At 47.8% G+C, this 23,876-nt stretch overlaps 1 protein-coding gene across 3 annotated transcripts in view; it reads left to right on the plus strand.

Annotated features, from left to right (window-relative positions):
- The first annotated feature begins 2,822 nt into the window (after positions 1 to 2,822).
- The window catches only part of LOC140393702 (solute carrier family 26 member 9-like), a 129,668-nt gene continuing 108,614 nt past the window's right edge, over positions 2,823 to 23,876 (plus strand). The window contains exons 1-2 of one of the 3 annotated variants that reach the window (XM_072479998.1): positions 2,823 to 3,005; positions 5,401 to 5,506. The gene's annotated coding sequence lies outside the window, so the exon portion shown is untranslated. Of the gene's footprint in view, positions 3,006 to 5,400; positions 5,507 to 22,736; positions 22,839 to 23,876 lie in introns of those variants that run through there. The other 2 variants (XM_072479999.1, XM_072479997.1) reach the window with 2 other exon arrangements.

Consider the following 23,876-nt stretch of genomic DNA (forward strand, 5'->3'; position numbering starts at 1 on the left):
GGTCTAACCAAGGTCTTGTATAGTTGAATGAAATGAAAATGAAAGAAATGAATTACACTGCTATTGCAGCTTAACCTCAAGGCTCTTAAACTCAATCCCCCTGTTAATAAATGCTAACACACTATAGGCTTTCTTCACGGCTCTATCCACTTGGGTGGCAACTTTCAGAGATCTATGGACATGAACTCTGAGATCTCTCTGCTCCTCCACATTCTTCAGAACCCTGCCGTTAACCCTGTAATCCGCATTCAAGTTTGTCCTACCAAAACGAATCACCACACACTAATCAGGGTTAAACTCCATCTGCCACTTTTCTGCCCAGCTCTGCATCCTATCAATGTCTCTTTGCAGCCTACAACAGCCCTCCACCTCATCCACTACTCCACCAATCTTGGTGTCATCGGCAAATTTACTAACCCACCCTTCAACTCCATCATCCAAGTCATTGATAAAAATCACAAATAGCAGAGGACCCAGCACTGATCCCTGTGGTACACCGCTGGTGACTGGGCTCCAGAATGAAAATTTACCATCTACCACCACCCTCTGTCTTCTATGTGATAGCCAGTTACTGATCCAATCGGATCCAATTTGCAGTCCCTTTTTCGTTACGCTGAAATGGGCCGCTCAGGTGCTTTGCGGAATGTCCCTGGGGTGAAGACCTTCCTCCAATATGCCTCATGGTTGCAAAAAAGGTTTCTTGGCAAAATGGCAGCTAGACACCGCCAATCCAACCCTTTGGTCAGTCTTCTTTTCCATCTTGTCTTTATTCAGCACATGCAGAGAATTGAAAGTGAAACCCATAGTTTGCAGCTGAGTAACAGCAAAGAGCAAATGAACAGTGTTAGCTGCAAGGAATTAGTTCCAAGCAGGCGAGAACCTAGTTGACTTTTCAAACCCATTTGAAATGGACACATTGTGCAACTGTAGTGCAGGAGTTTAAGAAAATCAAAGGGCTCCTCTTTGAACCTTGTCAAGGTCAGCAAGCCCACGAATCGAGCATAGAGCTTGACAGGTGCACTGAACAGAGAATGGGGCAATGAGGTTTCAGGCTTCACATCAATCCTGATTTCCTGCAGTCGGAGGTGATGCTCTGCTGGAAGGCAGCCAGATTGGAAAATTGTCACACTTTGGAAACAAGAATTTCTCGGACCTGTATTTTAACTTTGACCATTTCTACAATGAATATCCTCATACAGATCCCCCCCCCCCCAGTGAAAGAGAAGTGGAAATCCACCAGTTTATTTGAGAATGCACCAGCCTCCCTCAATGACAGCGCCAATACTTTCCACTTCCCTCATTACCAGGGCAGTGTGTAATACTTTCCACTTCCCTCATTACCAGGGCAGTGTGTAATTTACCTTTTTAAATTCACACTCGCCTTGCCATGTTTGTAAAGTAATATTGTCCATCAAACAATACCGTTGTGGTTGGTTGAAGTTCAAACTTTGAACAAAGTTTACAAAAGATTCAGATCTCATAACCCCTCATTGACCAGTTGTCACGTTTAAGGCATTACCAGCCACCCATTCTTTTACTTCTGGTGTTGTTTGACTGAGCAAGACACATAGTAAAATGGCAAGCGTAGTGTGCAGTGATTCTTTGCACAATCAGTCGCTCAGTCTTGTCCGGCACGATCAGAAAACTAAAAAGCAAGGTGATGTGATAAAATCCTGATGAAGAGGAAAAATGTCTGACAGCTCCACCCTCACCCCTATTGCATGTGTCATCATATATAGATTCCTTAAGAGTTCTGTGGGGTAGAGGAAACATTCCTATGTGTTCACCCATGCGTTTTCTAACCATTGGCTTATAGACATTCAAGACAGAGTTCGGGATACATTGAATCTCCATATTTAAAATCAATTTTTGACTAGTCTAGTCTTGTGTTGTTTTTCCCTCAATGGGTACCCGTGTGGCTGTCTGAGAGTCAGCCGCCTCGACAACAGAAAGGGAAGGTTTGTATACTGCACTGATGCCATTTCAAAGGGAGCTTTCTGATCCTTGTCTTGGTGGATTGTTTGACAACTGCTGGGAAAAGCAAAGTCCAGCAAGTTGATAGAAGTAATTAGTATCGATCACCGGACCATCAAAAGATTGTAATTGCGTCTATAACTTTCACGATGACCTTGCAATAAGCAAGATTCCCAGACTGTCAAGCTGCATCTGGAATTGTTTGTGTGTTTTTGTCAATTCATTCTCGGGATGTGAGTTCATTGCCCATTTCTGTTTGCCCTGAAGGATTTGGTGATGGGTTTCCTCGGCTCTTTCGTTTATAGCGATTTCATACAGTTGCGTCTCTTGCTGGGCTATTTCACAGGGCAATTATGGGTCAACCATATTGGTGTGGGGCACATATAGACCAGGCCAGAAAGGACATATTTCTTTGACTTTAGGACATTAGGGAGCTGGTTGGCGATGAATAGCAATCCAACAACTTCACAATTCTCCACCCTCTACCAAATTCAACGATGCATTCATCCGTTCATAATATACTTTGTTTTGTATATGCATTCATTTGAAGCCAATCAAATTCAACAAGCCAAAGTTAGGTGGCTGATAGCATCTAATGCACAATACCTGATTGCTGAAGGGGATATGAGATAGGAGTTTTTTTTCTTATATTTTGTTCAAAGTTCAGATTTCATCCAACCACTGCAGAATTTTTATGATGCGTGCCATGAGAAAAGGCAGATTAAATACGGTTCTAATTGATACACTGGTGGCCTCCTGCACTGTGAACGTGGCATTGGAGCTCCACTGTGGGATTATTTTGGTTCTTCCCTAGACCAGCAGACATTCAGGTGATCCACATCGTGGCTTCTCCTCATCCCCGTGCAAACACGGGAAAGTGCAAAAGTGCAATTTGTCCACCTCCTATCTGAAGGCAAAGTGAAGAGAAGGAAGTTGCCACTTGATGGACTTGAACTGCCCAATTCATCACATCCCAGCGTACAACACACTGGAGCAGAAAGAGTTGGCATCGTCGTTGGGATTGGAATAAAGTATGAATTTTACTAATGCTTTTCATAGGCACTAAATGATAGGAGCCTCTTGTTATATTGTGTACAATAAAGATTATCTTTTACATAGCATAATGTTATAGATTACATAACCATATTCCAGATTTGGTCGCCAAGTTGATAGGTTACTGGATTAGGAATTCTAGAACTGGACAAATAATTCCACCCAGGTAGTCTGATTTTGAATTCAGTTTTTAAGGAAAGCTGGTATCAGGATTGGTCACCATGCAATTAGGGCAGTCTTGTAGCATTGTGGCTGTGTCCCTACCGCTAGGCTACGAAGCTCTGGGTTCAAATCCCCTGCCAGGACTTGTTTGGTCAACAAGCGGATAATTCGCCGAGGAAGCTGTCCACCAATAAATAGCATGTGTGTGTGTGACGATGTGTTCAAAAAGGGTTATAAGGATCAGGCCAGCCAATGTAACTGGGTGGGAAAGCTTCTAGAAACAATACTTTGGGATAGAATAAAGAGTCACTTGAAAAAATGATTAGGAAGAGCCAGCATGGATTTCTTGAAGGAAAATCATGTTTACCTAACCTGCTGCACGCAATTTTGATGAGGGTTGGTGTGGTGTACATGGATTGGGAATGAAAGGCATTCGATACATGGAATAAAAGGGACTACAGAAACGTGGAAACAGATTTAGCTGGTTAATGAGAAAGTAGTGGTTAATGGTTATTTATCAGGCTGCGGGAATGTTTGTAGTGCAGTTTGCCAGGAACCTTGCTTTTCCTGATATATATTAATGATCTAGATCTTGGGAACAGGGGGCAATTTCAAAATTTGTGGATGATGCAAACCTTGGAAGGATTGTAAACTGTGAAGTAGACAGTGTCAAACTTCAAAAGGACATAGATAAGTTGATGGAACAGGCAGATAGATGGAAGATGAAGTTCCATATGAAGAACTGTGAGGTGATTCATTTTGGTAGGAAGAACATGGATAGACAACATAAAATAAGCGGTACAACTCTAACCGGTGTGCCGACAGATGGAGAACCTGGGTATATATGTGCATAAATCATTAAAGATGGCAAGACAGATGGACAGAGCAGTGAATAAAGTATACCATATCCCAGGCTTTATTGATAGTGGCATAGAGTACAAGAACCAGGAGATTATGCTGAATGTACGTAAAACACTAGTTAGACCTCAGCTGGAATATTGTGCACGGTTCTGGGCCACACTATAGGAATGATGCGAATACATTGGAGAGAGTGCAGAAGAGGTTCGCAAGAATGCTTCCAGGGATGTGAAATTTCAGTTATGAAGATAGATTGGAGAGGTTGGGACTGTTGTTCTTGGGGAAGAGAAGACTGGAGAGCTTGATAGAGGAGTTCAAAATCATGAGGGCGCCGGCCAAAGTGGGGAGGGATAAATTGTTCCTGCTTGAAAAAGGATCAAGAACGGGAAGACACGGATTTAAAGTGATTTGCAAGAGAAGCGAATGTGATGTGAGAAAAAGCTTTTTCACGCAGCGAGTGGTTCGGGTCTGGAAGTGTGGTGGAGGCAGTTCAATTGAGGCATTCAAGAGGGCGTTAGAGGATTATTCTAAGAGAAACAATGTGCAAGAGTACGGGGAAAAGGCAGGGGAATAGCACAAATTCATCAAGCTCATTTGGACAACTGGGGTGAAACACAATGTGCTGAACGGCCTTCTCCACCATATAAATTATGTGATTCTGTGAATACCGCAAAGCTACCAAATAGTGATTCAAAGAAACCTCCAGCTGGTCCACTCATTCCCGTCAGAGAATGTAAACTGCCAATCCATACCCAGTCTTGCCTCTATGTGACTCCCAGTCGCAAACAATTTGGTTGACACTTAATTACCCTCTGAGGTAGCCTAGCCAATCACTAAACACAGAGTAACTCAGGGATTTGTGGCTTTGCCAATGACACACTTATCCTGAGAATGAATTAGTCATAAACAGTGGTAACATTCCGAAGAATGTGCATTTATCCGTCTTAAAAATATAGCATCCACATATCTGCATAGGAGTTTCGAATTGCGACATTTAGCATTTCTGCATATTGAACCACTTTCTTCAACAAACCAGCAGGAAAGTTAAATTGTCTGGCATAGATAATGAAGACAAAATAGGTAACATTCTTCACAGTCTTAAAATAGTTTGGAGCTCCCTGAAATGCTTCTTAGGTGCAACTATCAAAAGTTTTAATGAAGTTTCCAAAGAATGTCACTAAGAATATAAATGCCTTTTTTCCCCCTTTTGCCCGCTTGTCAGGAAATTGTTTTTTTTTTTAATGCTGGAGTCCAGTACGCACTGTCATTTAAATAAAATCAGCAAATCATTTTCAAATGACAGTATAAGCAACACACTCTCACTGTACCTGATGACTCATTTCTCTATTTAAGCAGTAACCACCAGTCTGTTGAGAACATTATACTGAGAGGTAATACACACAAGTTTGTAACACCTGAGGGAACAGATACAATCCAGCAGTACTTGACAGTGTTCTGGGTAAGCAAATTGCCGGCATTTTTTAAAAAAATTGAATTTATTATTAATTTGCTAAATATTGTTACTGCTTATTATAGTTTTATGTTGAAAGCTCCGATTACCTCAAAGTTTAAGCAATTTTTAAGTTAATCGCCAAAGTTGACTAGGATTCAGTTCAGGGGCGATATTTTGCATCAACTTTAGGCTTTGGTGATATAGCTTGATTAGCTTTTGAAGCACAGATGTTGTATTTTTGTGTCATATAATTATTCAATAAGAATTAGATAGCCGTGAATTCTCTTTATTGTGTATCTTATTCATGTTGACATTAAAATATTTACAGATATTGCATTTTGAATGCTGAATTGGCATTATCCTTTTTAACAAGTTGAAATGCCCTCCTTTGGACAGGTGGCATCCGTTAGCTATCTGAGTAGCTAAGTTTGTGCCTGTGATTTCCACTATGTATGATATTGATCATGATCTTGGCTGTGCCATTTGATGGGGAGGTTAAGATAATACGGTATTTTAAGCCGAGCAGGTAAAGGCTACAATCAACAACTGTATTGATAACAGTAGCTCTCAAGCACCCAATGCAAGAACACCGAAATGTTGCTGGGACAAGGTCACCCATCCGATATTTGTTCTCGTAATATCGCAAATAGCCAGAAGATCTTGAGTGGCAGAGAATTTTTTTTTGTATGTTCAAAAAGGATCCAAACGGGAACCTCCTTTGAAAAGCCTTATGAATGGGTTTGAATAGGAAGGAATCTGAACTGCCAGGGGATTTTCACAGTAACTTCATTGAAGCCTACTTGTGACAATAAGCCATTATTATTATTATTATTATTATTATTATCATTATTATTATTATTATTAGGACCCAGCTTTATCCAATTGATTGTTCGCACAAAATATGCAAATGTATATTCCAATGTGATTAATGATGTTGTATCTGGTCTTTACTTATACATCAGGAAGGGTAACAAAATATCTGTTTGTGGAGACGGGCTCCTGTAAACCATTCCAGCACTAAGAAAGATACCCTTCAGGCTTTTAAATTTCTTCCCTTCTTAAATAATTTTTGGCGGATTTTATTTTCACTGAGACGAAAAATAGAGCATTTATCCTAATTTTGTTACCCAATATCAGCATTAAACACTCCCTTGTAAAGTTGACCCGGCCAAATGCACTCCAATCCTCTCTCTGGTCTGTTCCAACGATGTGCCTCAACCCTAATTTGAAAAGAGTGCCCCCTACTGCAAAAGTCAGATTTTACTTTTCCCTTTTCAGTGTCTTATGGCCTCTCCGATGAAGACTGCCAACCCGTGTACAGGTTCACAGGTAGCTTTAGTCCTGTGGGACCATATCCAATAGGAAAACACTTAATACTGTCCAAATGAATTGCTCAAAGGATTCTTATAGACAGCATGAAATAAGAGACTTGCAAAGGATCTGTGTGCCCCTGCCAACACCCCCTGCCCCCACATGAAGCACCCTAGTCACCCTCTAAGCGAGATTTCTTTAAAGCCCCATTGCAGAAATACCTGGAACACATATTCTATGTTCTTCATTGAGTCAAGGTTATTTGAGAATAAATCTAAAATCTTGGAAGTTCCTTAATTGCAAAATTGCAGAAACAAAGTGTCTAAACCTTAGCTACTCCCCCTCCCTCCGCCCCAACTCAATCTTGTTATAATGAATATTCTCCCCAACGCCCACAATTTTCTTCCTTTAGCCTTCCTCCCCCAAAGGTGATAACATATGTTGACGTAGTTACATTGTTAATCCTTTGAGAGCTCACGGTAGTAGCCATTGTTCACATAGGAGGGTAAATAGTGAGTCAGTGTTTGTAGATTATTTGTCCCATGGGAGTGGAACAATTCAGCCTGGCCATCTCCAATATCCAGACCCTCACCCACAAGGATCACTGAATAGCAAGTAGCAGAGGAGAATATCCAATGTTTCCCTGGTCCAGTTGAGAACTATTGGGCTAGATTGCTACCCATGTGGTACAGGCTGACTCCCTATTAAAAATCTGTGACTCTGATGCAATTTCATCCCCGAGGCCTTGTGTTACCCCACTGTTATTGAATTGCAAATCACTTCACCTTTCCACTAATCCACATCCATTTTATTACTCCAATTATCTGGGGCGAAATTCTCCGGTATCGGTGCGATGTCGCCGACCGGCGCCAAAAATGGCACAAATCAGTCGGGCATCGCGCCGCCCCAAAGGTGCGGAATCCTCCGCATCTTGGGGGGCCGAGCCCTAACCTTGAGGGGCTAGGCCCACGCCGGACTGATTTCCGCCCCGCCAGCTGGAGGAAGTGCCCTGCCAGCTGGCGCGGAAATGACATTGCCGGGCGGCGGCTGTGGAGGGAGTCCCTTCAACCTCCGCCATGGTGGAGACCGTGGCGAAGGTGGAAGGAAAAGAGTGCCCCCATGGCACAGGCCCGCCCGCGGATCGGTGGGCCCCGATCGCGGGCCAGGCCACCGTGGCGGCACCCCCCGGGGCCAGATCGCACCGTGCCCCCCCCAGGACCCCGGAGCCCGCCCGCGCTGCCTTGTCCCGCCGGTACGGTAAGTGGTTTAATCCACGCCGGCAGGACAGGCATTCTAGCAGCGGGAATCGCGGGGGGGAGCCCGCCAACCGGCGCGGCACGATTCCCACCCCCGCCGAATCTCCGGTGCCGGAGAATTCGGCAACCGGCGGGGGCGGGATTCACGCCAGCCCCCGGCGATTCTCCGACCCGGCGGGGGGGGCCGGAGAATCTCGCCCCTGATCTTTTTTCCTTCGACGTACATTCTTGAACTTGATGTTCCTTTCCCCTTGCTCTGCTGTCATAGAATTTACAGTGCAGAAGAAGACCATTTGGCCCATCGAGTCTGCACCAGTCCTTTATGTACCCAACTTAAGCCTACACCTCCACCCTATTCCCGGAACTCAGTAACCCCAGCTAACCTTTTTGGACATTAAGGGCAATTTAGCATGGCCAATCCACCTAACCTGCAAATCTTTGGACTGTGGGAGAAAACCGGTGCACCTGGAGGAAGCCCACGCAGACACAGGGAGAACGTGCAGACTCCGCACAGACAGTGACCCAAGCCGGGAATTGAACCTGGGACCCTGTAGCTGTTAAGCAACTGTGTTAACCACTGTGCTACCGTGCCGCCCAATTCAACTTGTCTTTACCTTTCACTGACACTTTGGTAGTTGCCAGAGAATGCCGGCACTCTCTCACCCTCAGCCAGTTTCCATTTTTCCCCATGCCTTCCCGTTATATTATTTTCCATGAATAAACTATGTTTGAAAAGCTTATTGAGCTTCACGTGTACTTACCAGATAAAAGGTGTTGGAGTATCCATTCCAGTGTAAGTAACCTGTTAACGGTGTGGTTTAATTACTGCTGAACAACTTCTCTGGTTGTGAAAATTAACTTTAACATATTTGGATTATCAATCTTTTACAATTTAATTATTGTTGGAGATTTAACGAATATGAAACCTTAAGTAATACGTGAATTTCTGTCATTTTTCTCTCTTTCTCTCTGAATGCAATCTTTCTTCCCCTCTCCTTTTTTTTTGATTTATGCACCTGATTATTGGATTCAATATTTATAATAACTCAGAGGAAGGCTGTGGTAAATGAAAAAGGATTTATTTACATATTTACAATAGTCTGTGCGATGCAGCATCTCACTCCCAGTGCAATCCTAGTTGGGAGAACTTGATCAGGGCCAGTTTTTATACCTTGCTCATAATGAGCCCTGTGTGGTTGGTCTCCACCCCCTGTCGGGGGAGCTTGTACTCCATGATTCCCACGGGAAGATCAATGATTGTTTCCCCGTGGTCCTCGTGAGGGTTATGACATCCCTTCCCACCCCCCAAAGTCCAAGAGTCTCCCATCAACCAACAGAGGAGGGGGCCGCCTGCTCCACTTTACCCGCGGTTGTGCATCCCCCTGTCGTGGTTCTGGGTTGGGCGGAGTGTAACGAGTTGCTGGACGCCATCTTCTGGCAGACCGCCGAAGAGGACTCATCAGGACCTCGGCGTCGGACACGCTGTCGTCTGCCGGTGCAGACACTTCCACGCCCATGTCGGAAACCGAGTCATAACACTCTCCTTGGGCCTAGTGTCGCAACCCGGACACCGGACCCTCAACACGAGGGGTGGCTCCTGCTGTGGCGACAACAGTACTACCGCCAGTGGGGCATCTCGGCAGGTGGGCTCACGCCTGTTTGAATGGTGCAAATTTCTTTTATGGGTCTTGCTTTGGACTTCGACCCTAGACGAGACCAGGCTGGTCTGGTCCTGTACCTCTCCCCGAAACCGCAATGCACCATCGCCAAAATTCCATGCGTAAATGGCGTCCCTGGCGCAAAACACTCAGTCCGACACCCTCAGACCATGGTGCGCTTCTGCGACTCCTGATATCACTCGACTATGGCACCGAGGTTGGGAAAAGCCAGACTCCATCGAGTCCTGAGCCGATGTTCCATCAGCACTCTGCCGTTGCAATCCCAGTGGTCACATGTGGCGTCACACGATAATTGAATAGGAAACCCGCCAACCACATGTCCATAGGCCCCATCGATTTCTTCAATCCCCGGTTAAAAGTCTGGGCTGCCTGCCCTGCTAGCCTGTTTAAGGTAGGGTTATATTGGGCATTCTGAATATGCCGAATGCCATTCCGCTGCATAAACACGGCAAACTCCTCACTGGTGAAAGATGAGACATTGTCCATCACCAGTACCTTTGAGATCCCATGGATGCAGAAAGATCCCCTGAGCTTCTCGATTGTGGCCCTGGATGTTGTGGATGCCATCCTGCACACCCCAACCACTTGGCGTGGGCATCCACGATAACTAGGAACATGGACCCCATGGACGGTCCCGCAAAATCCGTGTGGAGGTGAATCCATGGGTCACCGGGCCATTCTCAAGGGTGGAGAGGAGCTGCCAATGGAAGTTTCTGGAATTCCCGGCATGCAGGGCAGTTTCTTACAACTCCCTCGATGTCCCCATCGCTACCCGGCCATCAGACGCAGCTCGGGGCCGACACTTTAATCTATAATGTCCTCGGATGACCAGCATGCAAGTCCATGATTCCTGATCATGACCACTCGAGCACCCCACAATATCGCGCCATTCTCCAAATTAAGCTTGAGAACATTTTTTTTTTAATTTAGAGTACCCAATTCATTTTATTTCCAATTAAGGGGCAATTTAGCGTGGTCAATCCACCTACCCTGCACATCTTTTTGTGTTGTGGGGGTGAGACCCACGCAGACATGGGGAGAATGTGCAAACTCCACACGGACAGCGACCCCGGGGCCGGGATCGAACCTGGGACCTCGGCGCCGTGAGGCAGCAGTGCTAAGCAATGCGCCGCCGTGCCGCCCTTGCTTGGAGAACCTTGAGTGAAAGGTTGAAGAGTCACCGCAAGGGCTTCCTTTTTAACACCGTCGAGCAGCCTAAGGCAAATCTTCGCCAATGCCGGGTCCCGCTGTGCCCGTGCAGCACCCAAGCCACCATCACCGGTAAGGTGGCCATAAAAGTCAGCCTCGCAGTCACCACATCCGCAGCAAGTGGGGACGCGGCACTCATGGGCAAAGGCAGACGGCTGAGGGCATCTGAATGGGTAATCTTGGTACCCGGGCGGTGTTGAAAAGTGCAATGTAAGCAGCAAACTGCAGCATTCAATGTCCGAAGAAATTGGCGGGTTTCTCTTGTCCTCCCGGAAGAGGCCGAGCAACGGCTTGTGGCCCGTTACAAAATGTTATCCATATACTTACGGATGGAATTTCTTAATTCCGAAGGTCACAAGCAGACCGTCCTCCTCAATATGTGCATAACAGTGCTCAGGTCATCGAGACAATCACAACAGGGCGTTCCGTGCCATTGTCCGACTCCTAGGCCAGCACCGCTCCGATGTTATAAGGAGAAACGTCACTCGTAGTGCATCAGGAGTTGCTTTGAAATTCGACCCCTCTTCACGGCCATGAATGCCTCGTCCTCATTAGCGCCCGAGCACCACTCCTGGTCCTTTCGCAACAACAGATGCAGCGGAGCCGATAGAGAGGCCAGGTTGGCGATACATTTGCCATGACAATTAACTAGACCCAGAAATGACCAGTGTCCAGTGTCGTCCCGTGGGGTGGGAGCCCCCTTAATAGTGCAAACTTTATCCTTGACTGGGTGCAGCCCATCACTGTCCACCCGGTAACCGAGGCAGGTCACCGCTGTGGCACGGAAAACACACTCACTGCTCTTCAGTCTGCCACCCACATTGGCAAAACAGCGGAGAACCTCCTGGAGGTTCATCACGTGTTCCTGCTCCGTGGAACCAGTAACAAGAACATCGTCCAAATAGGCAGGCGCTTTCGGCAGGCCCAGCAAGATGTTTTCCATCACACGCGGGGCCTTGCGGGGCCGATGAAATCCCAAAGGCGGGTATATTCAGACAATCCCTGATGCATGTTAATAGTGGCAAATTTCCTAGATTCTGGATCAAACTCCACCTGCAGGTAGGCGTGGCTCATATCCAGCCCGCAGCCAACCAAGGGCATAAATCCTCGACCCGAGGCTTCGGGAAGTGGTCTAGCCCTGAGGTCCTGTTGATTGTAACCTTAAAGTCCCTACACAGCTGGATGGTTTTATCAGACTTCATCACTGGCACCACAGGCATGACCCATTCTGCAAACTGTGAAGATCATACGATCAACCAGGTCTTGTTGACTTCGCAGTTCGGAGTCCACTTTTGGAAGCAGTGGATAGGGGACAGGCTTCTCCCTGAGGTACCGGGGCTGAGAAGCAGGATCTACACAGATGTGGGCTCTGGCTCCCTTTATCCTGCCCAGACCCCCCCCTGGAATACCTCCGGACATTTATTGTAAAGATTTCCTGAGCCCAAACAGAAGGTTTATTGCCAACCGAATCTAAGGACTCTCAGTCAGCCTATTCCTAGTAAGTTGGGACCCAGACCATGTACTACCACCAAGTGAAGGCGGACAGGCTACTGTCCCTATGTCACTGGCATCACTGTGGTCCCCACAATTTTCAAAGGCTCCCCCGTATAGGTGGTCAACGTTGCCTTCGTATCAAGGTCAGCGGCATGACCCCTATAGGAAGTCGTCGAAACTTGCTCAGGTCTACAATGGAGACTGCAGCCCCAGTGTCCATCTCCATCGGCATTGGATGTCCATTAACCTGCAAAGTAATTCCAATCAGCCCACTCTTGGAGCTGAGACACAGTTCAATCGCATCCAAAAGTCGTCGCCTTCCAGGGTGCCCACGTGCAAGGCCCTGGTTCAGGATGACCTCGGTGGTTGTCACGGATGACGTGCCCTGCGCCACACCAGGTGAGACTGACGCTCACGAGACCCTCGACCACAATGGCGGCACGCCGGCCGGCTCTCACCGTCGTCCTCGGGCGAAGTATCCCACCGGCTTGCGGCAATGCCCGACAACCAAACTCTGCCACGAACCAGCCTCGAGGGCGGTTCTGTCAGTGGAATTCTGGCTGGGTCCACACTGTCCCGTGACCAATATGAAGTGAAAATGAAACGAAAATCGCTTATTGTCACAAGTAGGCTTCATATGAAGTTACTGTGAAAAGCCCCTAGTCGCCACATTCCAGCGCCTGTTCGGGGAGGCTGTTACGGGAACAGGATTCTCCGATTTTGAGGCTATGTCCGGAGGAAGTGTCTAGTTCTATGATGAAAAAATCGGCGAGGCCCCAGCCCTTCCGACCGGTGAGGGGCTAGCCGCCGCGCCACGTAAAACACACGGCCCTTATGAAATAAAGGGGCAGAGAATTGCCGGGTCTGTGGCCGCACATGCGCACGGCGGCGCCCTGCAGCGGTCGCACTGTACAACACGGTGCCAGCCACGCGCAGACCCGACCTGCCAGATACTGCCCCCCTGGATACCCCCTCGCCGCCCTCGGACCACCCCCCCCACCAGTCCCCACAGCCCTCGCTAAAGCCCCCCCCCCCCCCCCCCCCCCACCAGCGGCATGGCTCCGTCCCCGAACTGTGGCGGGGCTGGACACCGTCTGCAGCCGCCACGTCAGGTTCACCAAAACTGAGAGCACACGTGTCCCGCGCCGTTGGGAACTCGGCCCATCAGGGGCGGAGCATCAGGGGGAGGGGCTTCAGGTAACACCCTGAGGCCGTCCCAATGGCGTGCGACGTACTCCCTGATGACGCCATTTTGAGGGAGAGGAGCATCCGAAAACAGGCACCGCCCCTGATTCGGTCGTAAACAGGGATTCTCCGCCCGATCGCTGATTACGGAATCAGCATCGGGAAACAGAGAATCCCGCACATGGGGCGAAATTCTCCCCCAACGGCGGGATGTCCGCCGACTGGCGCCAAAGACGGCGCCAATCAGACGGGCATCGCGCCGGCCCAAAGGTGCGGAATGCTCCGCATCTTTGGTGGCCTAGCCCCAACATTGAGGGGCTAGGCCGACACCGGAGGGATTTCCGCCCCGCCAGCTGGCGGAAATGGCGTTTGTTGCCCCGCCAGCTGGCGCGGAAATGCGGCGCATGCGCGGGAGCGTCAGCGGCCGCTGTCAGTTTCCCGGCACATGCGCAGGAGCGTCAGCGGCCGCTGTCAGTTTCCCGTGCATGCGCAGTGGGGAGAGTCTCTTCCGCCTCCGCCATGGTGGAGGCCGTAGCGGAGGCGGAAGGGAAAGAGTGCCCCCACGGCACAGGCCCGCCCGCGGATCGGTGGGCCCCGATCGCGGGCCAGGCCACCGTGGGGGCACCCCCCGGGGTCAGATCGCCCCGTGCCCCCCCCCCCCCCAGGACCCCGGAGCCCGCCCACGCCGCCTGGTCCCACCGGTAAATACCAGGTTTGATTTACGTCGGCGGGACAGGCAATTCCTGGGCGGGACTTCGGCCCATCCGGGCCGGAGAATCCAGCGGGGGGTCCCGCCAACCGGCGCGGCCCAATTCCCGCCCCCGCCCAATCTCCGGTACCGGAGGCTTTGGCGGGGGCGGGGGCGGGATTCACGGCGGCCAACGGCCATTCTCCGACCCGGCGGGGGGTCGGAGAATGACGCCCATGGTGTCTGAAAGGGAGCGCAGCCCAAACGATGGACAACATAATCAACGGCCCCTTGCAGTTCCTATACACCCTTCTCCGCATGTTCGTGTGAGAGGGAAGGCTCCATGGCCCGCTTGAAATCCAACATACCTTCCGCTAACAGTTTCCTCTCTGTGGCCGTGTCATTGATGCCACACACGAGCCGGCCCCGCCACATCTCTGAGAGAGACTGTCTGAACTCACAGTGTTCATCCACGCACTGCAGGCGAGTTAAAAATCCTGTAACTGATTGCCCTGCAGAGCGTACCACCATGTTAAACCGATACCGTTGCATATTCACGGACAGCTCGGGGGCGTAGTGGTCCGAAACCATTGCTCACAGTTCATCAAAAGAATCTGGTCCAGCCGGGTATGCTAAACCTTTGATGATCCCAAGTGTCCGGCCCCACAGGCGGTCAGGAGGAGAACGTTTTGACAGCCTTGCCCCCAACATTTTGTTCACCTGGAAGAAGTATCTGCTGCACTCTGCATATTGATTCCAAACCTCCAGACCTGCGTCGAAGGCATCCAATTTTCCAAACAACGGCATTTTAAACAACACAACGTAACGCTCCCAATATATGAACTTCCGGGTACTAGGCGAATCGAAGGGCGAGTCCGGAGCTGCCGTTAATCCTCGTCGCCATTATAAGAACTCAGAGGAATGATGTCGTAAACGGAGGAGGATTTATTTACAATAGTCTGTGGGATGCACTCCCAGTGCAATCCCAGCTGGGAGGACATGTTTCACCAGGCACTGAGTTGGGCCTGCTTTCATACTTTGCTCATAATGAGCCCCAGGTGGTTGGCTTCCACCCCCTACCTGGATTGTTTCCCCTTGGTCCTCGTGGCGATTATGACAATATTCCAATTGACATTCCCAGGTTCAGGCTTTTCACTGCTAAATATCGATTCTTCAATCTGTTTGGTGAAAGGGACACACAGTTAATTCCCCTGTCTAGACATATTCCAGACGCCCTCTAGAGGGTGCTATGCTTACTGGCTAGGTAGCAACGAGGAACTTCCAGTGCAAAAGTCTATCAAAATTCTAAGTGCATGCAACAAAATCGGCACCATTCATTCGTCGTTGAGAGCAAATTCAAACTCTCTCATGTTTAAGAAATAAAATTTGATTTGGAAAATAAACTGCCGACCTGACTTTTTGGAAATGAAAAATTTCAGTTACTGCGGAAAAAAGGAAAATGAAAACACTTAGAAGGCATGTTGAGTGATTTATGGGTGCCCAGTTGCCAGATTTCAATCAGAATGACAAGGTTAAATCAGAAAAAATCTATTATAAATGTAGAAATTGGCTAAATCGCTGGCTTTGAAAGCAGACCGAGGCAGGCCAGCAGCACGGTTCAATTCCCGTAACAGCCTCCCCGAACAGGCGCCGGAATGTGGCGACTAGGGGCTTTTCACAGTAACTTCATTTGAAGCCTACTTGTGACAATAAGCGATTTTCATTTCATTTCATTTCATTTCATGTTGCCAATAATGTGAACAGTAAGTTGCACAGACAGGGAGTGTTGCAGATGTAATTTCAATCAAGATTGAACCATAGCCGTTTTCTTGTATGGTTTTAATGGCTTCCCTATTGGGCTAACGGGGCAAGCCAAGAGGAATTAGGAAGTTTTTGACCAGCAGGAATTATTCTATAATATCCATTCCTTATTTGTTCAATCTTTCAGCTAACACTGAAAAGTACAAAAAAGTCGAAGGAAGAGTGGCAAAACAATAAGATGTCACGACCTTTGTTGCGTATCATGCTGCTTACGCATCTATGAAAAGCTGCATTGATGGGCTTGATTTTCCTGGATGGTCTTTGATCCAGATGCTGGCCTCAATTCCAGATCGGAAACCCATAAATTGCTCACAATGTTCTCCTCAGCGGTCAATTTAGAAGCTGCCTTCAGGAATCCTGTCCAACTAAGGACCTGGCACGCAGACCAGTGAAGACCAATGGGAGAGTGCACAGTGAAGTCCAGCTGATTGTCCTAACAGAAGAGGTAGTTTTTAAAAATTCATTTATGGGATGAGGGTGTCGCTGGTTCGGCCAGCATTCATTGCCCATCCCTCATTGCCCTTTAGAAGGTGGTGATGAACTTTGCCTTCTTGAACTGCTGCAGTCCTTGAGGTATAGGTACACCCACTGTGTAGTTAGGTAGAGATTTCCAGGATGCTGCCTCAGTGGCAATGAAGGAGCGGCGATATATTTCCAAGTCAGGGTGGTGAGTGACTTAGAGGAGAACCTTCAGGTGGTGAGGTCCCCAGGTATCTGCTGCCCTTGTCCTTCTAGATGGTAGTGGGCGTGGGTTTGGAAGGTGCCGTGGAAGGAACCTTGGTGAGTTAATGTAGATGGTACACATGGCTGCCACTGTTCGTCGGTGGTGGAGGGTTTGAAAGTTTGTGGAAGGGGGAGAAATCAAGCTTTGTCCTGGATGGTGTCGAGCTTCTTGAGTGTTGTTGGAGCTGTACTCATCCAGGCAAGTGGAGAATATTCTATTACACTATTGACTTGTGCCTTGTAGATGGTGGACAGGCTTTTTGGGGGGGGGGGGTCAGGAGGTGAGTTACTCGCAAAAGGATTCCTAGTCTTTGACTGTCCTGGTAGCCGCAGTATTAATGTGGCTAGTCCAGTTCAGTTTCTGATTAATGGTAAACTCCAGGATGTTGACTGTGGGGCATTAAGCGATGGTAATGCCATTGAATGTCAATGGGCAGTGGTTAGATCCTCTCTTGCAGGAGATGGTCATTGCCTGGCACTTGTGTGGCACAAATGTAACTTGCCACTTGTCAGCCCAAGCCTGGGTATTGTCCAGGTTTTGTTGCATTTGGACACGGACTGCTTCATTGTCTGAGGAATCACAAATGGTGCTGAACATTGTGCAGTCATCCGCAAACATCCCCACTTCTGACGTTATGATGAAAGAGAGGTCATTGATGAAGCAATGTTCTGTTTCGAAAGGTCAAAGTTCGCAAGGGAGCCTTTCTGGCTGCCGCATCACAGAAGGTCCATGGTGGCATGATGGAGGCGTTGACAGCCCTTCACTCACCGCAGGCAGGCCACTTCTATTTAAATGGCATGCTCCAACCTCAGCAGAGGGCCCAGCCACTGTCAGGAAGATCCTCGCATTGGCAGCAACGCTCCACCAGTTCGTCCAATTACGGGCCGAACTCGGCCTAGCTCACTGCTCGTAGCCAACCCAACGCATTCCTTTCCACCTCTTCTCCCAGTCCCACCTCCAAATCAGCCTCTGCAGGATGGGAAAATCTACCTCATTCATCACTGTCAGCGGAGCACCTTAAAGGCAAATGAAGTGATTTCTCAATGTTTCACTAACTTCTATGGACAGACAACTGATGCACTTTAGGCTTAGAACTTGAACACTTGAGTCCATTGCGATATAATATAAGTACAAGCAGACACAATAGAACAATATAAGTGTGCGAAGGTCTCAAATACATTATGGTCTGGACCCAAAATCTATATGACATATTTCACAGACATTTATATTTGTGTTTACACCATGACTTGAGACAGAATTCCCATGTAAATAAGTGTTTAGTCAGAAATTCATGTTGATGAAAATAATGGATGAAAACATGAGGCATTTTTAATAGAGGCATTAACGCAATCATTTTAAATGGGTTAATGTAGCCATTGAAATAGTACACAGGGAAAAGATGTTTCAACACATTCCGCATTAGTTTATTATTTTCAATTAAGGAAATTTCTGGCCTCCCCATTTTTAAATTAGCCCTGGACTATGGGTGAGATTCAGCAAACAAATGTTAAAGTCCGCTTTTGGGCGTATTTAGTGGGGTATTTCTCCGTGACTGCAGCAGAGAGGAACATCGGGCTACCCAACGGCACTTTGCCGATGTTTTGGCCTCGTGGAGTTTCTCCCTCCCGAGGCCACACTGAGAAGGATTTCCTGCTGGTGAGCTGATCTCCCCCTCAACCCCCCCCCTTCAAGTGGCAAGACCACCCCCCCACGGGCATGACCCCTAACAGTGTCAACTTGGCATCTGGGCATTTGGCACCACCAGCCTGGCACCCGGACAGTGCCACACACGGATGCCCCAGCAGTGCCACCCAGGCACACTGACAGTACCAGGGTGCGACGACCTGGTTTCCCAGGTGGCACTGCTGAGGTGCCAGTCACGCAGTGCCAAGGGGCCCAGGTGCCAAGGGGAGTGCTAGGGTACCACCCTGCCCTGTCCCTGGCCACCTGGGGGTCTCCTGTGGCCTGTGAGACCTCCCCCACTCCCCCGAGGTGCCGTTATGCCTGGTCCATGTTTGTGTGCATCAGCCAGGGTGTGATCCAAATCGTGCCAGGCAAAAGTGTCGGGTGACCCGTGACCAGCCGGGCGCAGAGTCCACGCTGCCGATACATCCCACCCTCAGCAAAACTGGGCAGCAGCTCCCAATCAAGTGGGTGGCATTCATGGATGTTGTGGATTTAAAACAGTTTTCTTAGATGCTTCTACATATTGAGGGGGAAATTATGGTGCAGGTGAGCATATTGATGTGTAAAGTAATTGATTAAAATAAACTAAAATCTTAACTCTTAATATTTTTACTTCTTAACTGAAATCAAACAAATCTCAATTAGCCTTATGCATGTACTGCATGTATGGTGTGGAACACTGAAGTCCATGAAAGTACATTGATGAAAGTGAGAGTGCAGGAGAAATTCACCTGGATCACATTGAAATATCACCGAACCATCATAAATAACTTATCTGATTATTTTTTCTATGAAAAAAAGATGAAAGATTTCTCATGGGACGAAGAAATTTAAGTTGCACAAATATAACATATGATTTTTTTCAGGGCCAATGAGGTTGTTGGAAAGTAATTATGGCTTAGTGCGCCATTGGAAACCCAGTTACACCTCATTCATCCGATTGGAGAGGTTTCTTAAACAATGATATTACAGCGTCGAAATCCGAAGTTCACGTGGATTCAGTAATCTACCGATTAATTTCCTTCTTTTGAGGATTTCAACAGCAGTGCTCTGTGGAGGAGCAAGGAGATTGACCGCAGCTTCGGGATTTCCGCATTTAACTTTCCTTGTGCAGACGCTCAAAGTCACTGTCAGTTTCACCCATACAACAGCCAATGCTGTCCTTTTGCAGCTCATTGCACCTGCAAACTCTGGGCCAATATTAACTAGAACGTTTAACAAGAAGCTTTTTGGATACTTCTTAGAGCATTGACACTGCCAAAAAAGTGCAAATATTGTCTGGAACACTATGATGTTTAAACCCTTGTGGAGTCATGGGGATGTTTTGATGCTGATTACCTCTGACTTGTTATAAGCTAGCTCAATTCACACAAATGACTGATCTCCTGGGCAGCACAAGTGGATAGCACTGTGGCTTCACAGCACCAGGGTCCCAGGTTCGATTCCCCGCTGGGTCACTGTCTGTGCGGAGTCTGCACGTTCTCCCCGTGTCTGTGTGGGTTTCCTCCCACAGTCCAAAGACGTGCAGGTTAGGTGGATTGGCCATGATAAATTGTCCTGAGTGACCAAAAAAAAAGGTCAGGAGGGGTTATTGGGTTACGGGGATAGGGTGGAAGTGAGGGCTTAAGTAGGTTGGTGCAGACCCAATGGGCCGAATGGCCTCCTTTTGCACTGTATGTTCTATGTAACCTTCCCTGTTTCATATCGTCAAATCTTTCGGCCCTTTGACTATTTGTGCTTGCTAAAACTGTGCTTCCTTCACCTATGAATGGGGGAAGTAGAGTTCAGAATTAATGAAGACTTCTAATCTCATTGTTGCTGTGTTTATAATCAGCCAGAGGTTCCACAATTCTGTCTCCCAACCAGGCCCATCACTAGAACATTTCACTTTGAAGTGAGATGGCAACAAACAGAGATCGGGCAACCTGTAATCTTTTAAACATGGGTTGTTTTTTCAACACCTAGTTTTAATTTGTGTCATCAGAACAGAGCTGTGAAAACAAGGCCGGAAGGGAAGCAATGCCTGCTAAACGATGTTTTGCTGTACACACTTTCAAAGCTCCCTTGATAGAAGTTGTCACTGGACACCATTGAGAACGCACTACAATAAAGGCATCTTCTGTGTTCCTCAGCAAAGAAAGCCGAGAGTACCAATCTGAAGTCAATCACAGGCTTTGGAGAGTCGGCCTATTGGGATGAATACTTAGAGGTCTTTCTTGCTGGGTGCATTATTTCCCACCGACTTCAAAGGAAATGGTAATTGGGGAAGTTGTGTAGGCAGCAGATTGTTCAATCCTCATTCAAACCTGTTTCATCAGAGGGGGGGAGGGTATAGAGGTGATTCCCAGAAAGGACACTTGGGGGCGAGTTTCCTCATTGTTATTGCCCCCGCGCCCCCCCCCCCCCCCCCCCTCCCCCCACAACACCAACAAACACTGTTGTCAACTTTTCTGGACAGCAGATAATTGTGGGGCGCGATTCAACAAAAAAACAATCGATGTCCGGTTTCGGACACGTTTAGCGGGGTGTATCTCAGTGTCTGCAGCATCACAAAGGACCCCATTATTCAACAGCTCACTATGCATTATTTTTGGCCTTGGTGAGGAACACCCCTTGTAACTGCACTTCAGTCACTTCCTGTTTGGCGAGCTCACGCTAGTGCAGGAAGGCTACTCGCGGATTGAGGCACCATTTTTAAAGGCAGCTCCCATTTTTCAGCCCCCCCCCTCAGCGCTCCAATTGCAGCCTCAGGAACCCCCCCCCCCGCTTCACCCAACGTACCTCTTCTGGGGTCATCAAGCACCCCCCCTCACCTCACATCTTATGGGTAAGGCACCCCGGGCCAGAGCCCTCGAACGGGCAACCTGGCCCCTGGGTACATTGGCACTGCCAGCCTGGCACCCTGGCACTGCCCCTGTCACCCGAGCACCCTTACGGCCCATTTAACTATGCTGATCTGAAGCTCGCACAACGCGCGCAAGATCCAGATCGCGACGCCTCATGAGGTTCGGTTGAATCTCACGAGACATCTCGAGCTTCGTGAGACGCCTCTCGCGAGATTCGATGGCTTCGTCGCCGCACACCAAGTCGGGCGCGACAAGGTCGTTAAATCGCGCCTCAGACGTCTGCTGTCCAAGTTAATGGTGGTGCCCATGGAAGGACCACCATTACAGAACCATGGCATGATGACAGAACAGAAGGAGACCATTCAGCCCATTGTGTCCACGCTGAAAATCCAGGCTCAGAAAGTTTAAGAGTTGCTGTCATGAACAGCTCCGTACACTCAGGGAGAGAACAGGCTGTTTCAGAATGACATGTCTCACACGTCACTGAGAGACCCCAAAAATAATCATGTGAATTGTGCTGAAATACGAATCAGGCATCATGCCGAAACTGTGAGGCCATTTTTATTCTGCACAGTTATTATTCCTCTCACTGGGAAAACTGGTATTATTTTATGACTATGACTAATATATTTCCTGGGCTCCTGTCCCAACAGCCACACAATTTACTGGAGACGGTTTATAAAGATGAAAGATGCTTACGGGGAGTTTATTTGCTGCCGTTTTCCGTTCGCCTTTTAGCCAAACCTCGTTGAGCACCGTGATACCGGCAATGCATTGCCCTGTTCGTAAGAAATTCACTAGTCCGTATGTTTCAGTGGAGGATTGCACAGAGCAACACCTTCGACCATACTGACTGAAACAGGATAAATGAGCAGAGAGTTCCTTGGCTGCAATTCTAGCTGTGGCACTGCCTGGGCAATTTGTTCCTTCGGGGAGGGATGTGAAAAGATAAAAACAAAAATGCCCCCAAACCTGTTTTCCATCTGTCTTGGGTGCAAAAGCTAACTGGGGGAGAATCGGTGACAGCCAACTTGCTTCCAAATCGTAGTTTATTTTTTTTAAAGTTGGTAGTGATTCAACATGTGTGTAAAGATTGTGGAATTTCTAAAGATAGTGTTCGATTGATAATAGTCTACTGGTATCAAACATTTCACCTCTTTGACAGTCCTCTAATGTCTCTGCAGCAGATAATCTCAAAGCTCCCGGACTAATATTTACCTCTGCAAAGGTGCTTCAGGTAATTAGGCATTCTGGTGTTACGTCATCCCTGGTTTGCTGCTACCTTAATGCCTGTGTTTATAAAATAGAGTGCAGGGAGATATCTAGAGCCAGTAGAGGTGGGACTGCTTACAGTTCAGGCAGCAGTCCATTGAAGGAGGGATTGGTGGAACTTGAAAGTTCATGGAAGTATTACCACCTCACCCTAAGCGATAGGCCAGGTAGGTCCCATCTGCTGATCGCTTTTCTCTTCTTTGCCTCAGCTGTCCACTCCTCTTTTTCCCTCATTCTTCCCTCTGCTCTTTTTGCATCTTTACGGTTGCTAAGAATGCTGATTCCAACTTTGGCCCTGCGCACCGAGGGGTTCGATTGGACCTCGGTCTGTTGTTGTTGGCTTTGGGGGCTGCCCTTGGCGTTTTCCTTTCAGAAAACAGGGCGCGGACATTGATGTGTTCATTAAACCGGGTGGTGTTTTTGTTGGGTGCACTGTTTAACGGGCTTGGTTGTCGTGTTCTCTGACACAGCAAAGGCCACGTTTCCACTTTGCCCGGGAGAGTCTCGGGGGAGGGGGAGACTATTCATTACTCCCATGTTTCAGCAAGGCAAATAGCTCACAGTATGACTGATATAAATACTCCAAACTGAGGGTGCAGCCCCCTGTGACTCTCAGCCCATCACATCCCCGCCGCGCTTAAGAATATCAGCTGTTTATTTTAAATTCTATACATAGTCAGATCTATTTGTTGGAAAACTGGGAGAAACTATGCACTTGCTGCCTTATTGATTATCAAAGGGTTCCTCTAATTAAACTACTCTCACTCGCTATTTTTGAGAATGGTGATAAAATGTTCCATCTTACTACTGGTTGCTGACTGCAGCACAATATTAGTTAAATAGTATTTCTTTCAGCAAAACGGTCGTGTAAAAATATTAAATCAAATGAATTTAACATTTGACTCTATATCACTGTGGGACACAACATCAAAGTAACTTGTTTCCTGCTCTAGTTCTGCTCTCTGTTTTTTTATTGACGGAATGCTTACATAGTTATCTTCCTGTTGTAACTGGAGATGGAACCTTGAGTGCAGAAGAAGGCCATTCCGCCCATTGTGCCTGTGCTAGCTCTCTCAAAGAGCTATCCAATTAGCCCACTTCCCGGCTCTTCCTCAACAGTCCTGATAAATTTTCCTCTGCGGCCATTTGCCCGATTTGCTTTTGAAACGTACTTTTGAATCTGCTCCCAGAACTCTCAGGCGATG

The sequence above is a fragment of the Scyliorhinus torazame genome, chromosome 17 (assembly GCF_047496885.1).
Source record: "Scyliorhinus torazame isolate Kashiwa2021f chromosome 17, sScyTor2.1, whole genome shotgun sequence".
NCBI lineage: Eukaryota > Metazoa > Chordata > Chondrichthyes > Carcharhiniformes > Scyliorhinidae > Scyliorhinus > Scyliorhinus torazame.